Raw genomic sequence first — 5,156 nt, forward strand, 5'->3', positions numbered from 1 at the left:
CGTGTTCTTCTTTGCGAATTCAAACCAGAAAACAACGAAAATCGGCGAGAAATCGTCGATTTGCATCGAAAAATGCGGTTTTCTGTAAGAATTTTGATGATTTCGTGCAGAATTCTGCGGTTTTCTTGCAATTCAGCCGTTGAATCTTAGTAAAAAGTCATGATTTTGTAGATTTCGTGCTCTTCTTTGCGAATTCAAGCCAGAAAACAACGAAAATAGGCGAGAAATCGTCGTTTTGCATCGAAATATGCGGTTTTCTGTAAGAATTTTGATGATTTCGTGCAGAATTCTGCTGTTTTCTTGCAATTCAGCTGTTGAATCTTGGTAAAAAGTCATGATTTTGTAGATTTCGTGCTCTTCTTTGCGAATTCAAGCCAGAAGACAACGAAAATCTTCGAGAAATAATCGTTTTGCATCGAAATATGCGGTTTTCTGTAAGAATTTTGATGATTTTGTGCAGAATTCTGCTGTTTTCTTGCAATTCAGCCGTTGAATCTTGGTAAAAAGTCATGATTTTGTAGATTTCGTGCTCTTCTTTGCGAATTCAAGCCAGAAAACCACGAAAATCGGCAAGAAATCGTCGTTTTGCATCGAAATATGCGGTTTTCTCTAAGAATTTTGATGATTTCGTGCAGAATTCTGCTGTTTTCTTGCAATTCAGCCGTTGAATCTTGGTAAAAAGTGATGATTTTGTAGATTTCGTGCTCTTCTTTGCGAATTCAAGCCAGAAAACAACGAAAATCGGCGAGAAATCGTCGTTTTGCATCCAAATATGCGGTTTTCTCTAAGAATTTTGACAATTTCGTGCAGAATTCTGCTGTTTTCTTGCAATTCAGCCGTTGAATCTTGGTAAAAAGTCATGATTTTGTAGATTTCGTGCTCTTCTTGGCGAATTCAAGATAGAAAACAACGAAAATCGGCGAGAAATCGTTGTTTTGCATCGAAATATGCAGTTTTCTCTAAGAATTTTGCTGATTTCGTGCAGAATTCTGCTGTTTTCTTGCAATTCAGCCGTTGAATTTTGGTAAAAAGTCATGATTTTGTAGATTTCGTGCTCTTCTTTGCGAATTCAAGCCAGAAAACCACGAAAATCGGCGAGAAATCGTCGTTTTGCATCGAAATATGCGGTTTTCTCTAAGAATTTTGATGATTTCGTGCAGAATTCTGCTGTTTTCTTGCAATTCAGCTGTTGAATCTTGGTAAAAAGTAATGATTTTGTTGATTTCGTGCTCTTCTTTGCGAATTCAAGCCAGAAAACAACGACAATCGGCGAGAAATCGTCGTTTTGCATCGAAATATGCGGTTTTCTCTAAGAATTTTGACGATTTCGTGCAGAATTCTGCTGTTTTCTTGCAATTCAGCCGTTGAATCTTGGTAAAAAGTCATGATTTTGTAGATTTCGTGCTCTTCTTGGCGAATTCAAGATAGAAAACAACGAAAATCGGCGAGAAATCGTTGTTTCGCATCGAAATATGCAGTTTTCTCTAAGAATTTTGATGATTTCGTGCAGAATTTTGCTGTTTTCTTGCAATTCAGCCGTTGAATCTTGGTAAAAAGTCATGATTTTGTAGATTTCGTGCTCTTCTTTGCGAATTCAAGCCAGAAAACAACGAAAATCGGCGAGAAATCGTCGATTTGCATCGAAAAATGCGGTTTTCTGTAAGAATTTTGATGATTTCGTGCAGAATTCTGCGGTTTTCTTGCAATTCAGCCGTTGAATCTTAGTAAAAAGTCATGATTTTGTAGATTTCGTGCTCTTCTTTGCGAATTCAAGCCAGAAAACAACGAAAATAGGCGAGAAATCGTCGTTTTGCATCGAAATATGCGGTTTTCTGTAAGAATTTTGATGATTTCGTGCAGAATTCTGCTGTTTTCTTGCAATTCAGCCGTTGAATCTTGGTAAAAAGTCATAATTTTGTAGATTTCGTGCTCTTCTTTGCAAATTCAAGCCAGAAGACAACGAAAATCTTCGAGAAATAATCGTTTTGCATCGAAATATGCGGTTTTCTGTAAGAATTTTGATGATTTTGTGCAGAATTCTGCTGTTTTCTTGCAATTCAGCCGTTGAATCTTGGTAAAATGTCATGATTTTGTAGATTTCGTGCTCTTCTTTGCGAATTCAAGCCAGAAAACCACGAAAATCGGCGAGAAATCGTCGTTTTGCATCGAAATATGCGGTTTTCTCTAAGAATTTTGATGATTTCGTGCAGAATTCTGCTGTTTTCTTGCAATTCAGCCGTTGAATCTTGGTAAAAAGTAATGATTTTGTTGATTTCGTGCTCTTCTTTGCGAATTCAAGCCAGAAAACAACGACAATCGGCGAGAAATCGTTGTTTCGCATCGAAATATGCAGTTTTCTCTAAGAATTTTGATGATTTCGTGCAGAATTTTGCTGTTTTCTTGCAATTCAGCCGTTGAATCTTGGTAAAAAGTCATGATTTTGTAGATTTCGTGCTCCTCTTTGCGAATTCAAGCCAGAAAACAACGAAAATCGGCGAGAAATCGTCGATTTGCATCGAAAAATGCGGTTTTCTGTAAGAATTTTGATGATTTCGTGCAGAATTCTGCTGTTTTCTTGCAATTCAGCCGTTGAATCTTGGTAAAAAGTCATGATTTTGTAGATTTCGTGCTCTTCTTTGCGAATTCAAGCCAGAAGACAACGAAAATCTTCGAGAAATAATCGTTTTGCATCGAAATATGCGGATTTCTGTAAGAATTTTGATGATTTTGAGCAGAATTCTGCTGTTTTCTTGCAATTCAGCCGTTGAATCTTGGTAAAAAGTCATGATTTTGTAGATTTCGTGCTCTTCTTTGCGAATTCAAGCCAGAAAACCACGAAAATCGGCGAGAACTCGTCGTTTTGCATCGAAATAAGCGGTTTTCTCTAAGAATTTTGATGATTTCGTGCAGAATTCTGCTGTTTTCTTGCAATTCAGCGGTTGAATCTTGGTAAAAAGTGATGATTTTGTAGATTTCGTGCTCTTCTTTGCGAATTCAAGCCAGAAAACAACAAAAATCGGCGAGAAATCGTCGTTTTGCATCGAAATATGCGGTTTTCTCTAAGAATTTTGACAATTTCGTGCAGGATTCTGCTGTTTTCTTGCAATTCAGCCGTTGAATCTTGGTAAAAAGTCATGATTTTGTAGATTTCGTGCTCTTCTTGGCGAATTCAAGATAGAAAACATCGAAAATCTGCGAGAAATCGTTGTTTTGCATCGAAATATGCAGTTTTCTCTAAGAATTTTGCTGATTTCGTGCAGAATTCTGCTGTTTTCTTGCAATTCAGCCGTTGAATCTTGGTAAAAAGTCATGATTTTGTAGATTTCGTGCTCTTCTTTGCGAATTCAAGCCAGAAAACAACGAAAATCGGCGAGAAATAATCGTTTTGCATCGAAATATGCGGTTTTCTGTAAGAATTTTGATGATTTCGTGCAGAATTCTGCTGTTTTCTTGCAATTCAGCCGTTGAATCTGGGTAAAATGTCATGATTTTGTAGATTTCGTGCTCTTCTTTGCGAATTCAAGCCAGAAAACCACGAAAATCGGCGAGAAATCGTCGTTTTGCATCGAAATATGCGGTTTTCTCTAAGAATTTTGATGATTTCGTGCAGAATTCTGCTGTTTTCTTGCAATTCAGCCGTTGAATCTTGGTAAAAAGTAATGATTTTGTTGATTTCGTGCTCTTCTTTGCGAATTCAAGCCAGAAAACAACGAAAATCGGCGAAAAATCGTCGTTTTGCATCGAAATATGCGGTTTTCTCTAAGAATTTTGACGATTTCGTGCAGAATTCTGCTGTTTTCTTGCAATTCTGCCGTTGAATCTTGGTAAAAAGTCATGATTTTGTAGATTTCGTGCTCTTCTTGGCGAATTCAAGATAGAAAACAACGAAAATCGGCGAGAAATCGTTGTTTCGCATCGAAATATGCAGTTTTCTCTAAGAATTTTGATGATTTCGTGCATAATTTTGCTGTTTTCTTGCAATTCAGCCGTTGAATCTTGGTAAAAAGTCATGATTTTGTAGATTTCGTGCTCTTCTTTGCGAACTCAAGCCAGAAAACAACGAAAATCGGCGAGAAATCGTCGTTTGGCATCGAAATATGCGGTTTTCTGTAAGAATTTTGATGATTTCGTGCAGAATTCTGCTGTTTTCTTGCAATTCAGCTGTAGAATCTTGGTAAAAAGTGATGATTTTGTAAATTTCGTGCTCTTCTTTGCGAATTCAAGCCAGAAAACAACGAAAATCGGCGAGAAATCGTTGTTTTGCATCGAAATATGCGGTTTTCTGTAAAAATTTTGATGATTTCGTGCAGAATTCTGCTGTTTTCTTGCAATTCAGCCGTTGAATCTTGGTAAAAAGTCATGATTTTGTAGATTTCGTGCTCTTCTTGGCGAATTCAAGATAGAAAACAACGAAAATCGGCGAGAAATCGTTGTTTCGCATCGAAATATGCAGTTTTCTCTAAGAATTTTGATGATTTCGTGCAGAATTTTGCTGTTTTCTTGCAATTCAGCCGTTGAATCTTGGTAAAAAGTCATGATTTTGTAGATTTCGTGCTCTTCTTTGCGAATTCAAGCCAGAAAACAACGAAAATCGGCGAGAAATCGTCGTTTGGCATCAAAATATGCGGTTTTCTGTAAGAATTTTGATGATTTCGTGCAGAATTCTGCTGTTTTCTTGCAATTCAGCCGTAGAATCTTGGTAAAAAGTGATGATTTTGTAGATTTCGTGCTCTTCTTTGCGAATTCAAGCCAGAAAACAACGAAAATCGGCGAGAAATCGTTGTTTTGCATCGAAATATGCGGTTTTCTGTAAGAATTTTGATGATTTCGTGCAGAATTCTGCTGTTTTCTTGCAATTCAGCCGTTGAATCTTGGTAAAAAGTCATGATTTTGTAGATTTCGTGCTCTTCTTTGCGAATTCAAGCCAGAAAACAACGAAAATCGGCGAGAAATCGTCGTTTTGCATCGAAAAATGCGGTTTTCTGTAAGAATTTTGATGATTTCGTGCAGAAAGTCATGATTTTGTAGATTTCGTGCTCTTCTTTGCGAATTTAAGCCAGAAAATCACGAAAATCGGCGAGAAATCGTCGTTTTGCATCGAAATATACGGTTTTCTCTAAGAATTTTGATGATTTTGTGCAGAATTCTGCTGTTTT

This window comes from Gnatocerus cornutus, unplaced genomic scaffold (assembly GCF_029298725.1).
Source record: "Gnatocerus cornutus isolate USDA-ARS CGAHR unplaced genomic scaffold, icGnaCorn1.1 ctg00000022.1, whole genome shotgun sequence".
Taxonomy (NCBI): Eukaryota; Metazoa; Arthropoda; class Insecta; order Coleoptera; family Tenebrionidae; genus Gnatocerus; species Gnatocerus cornutus.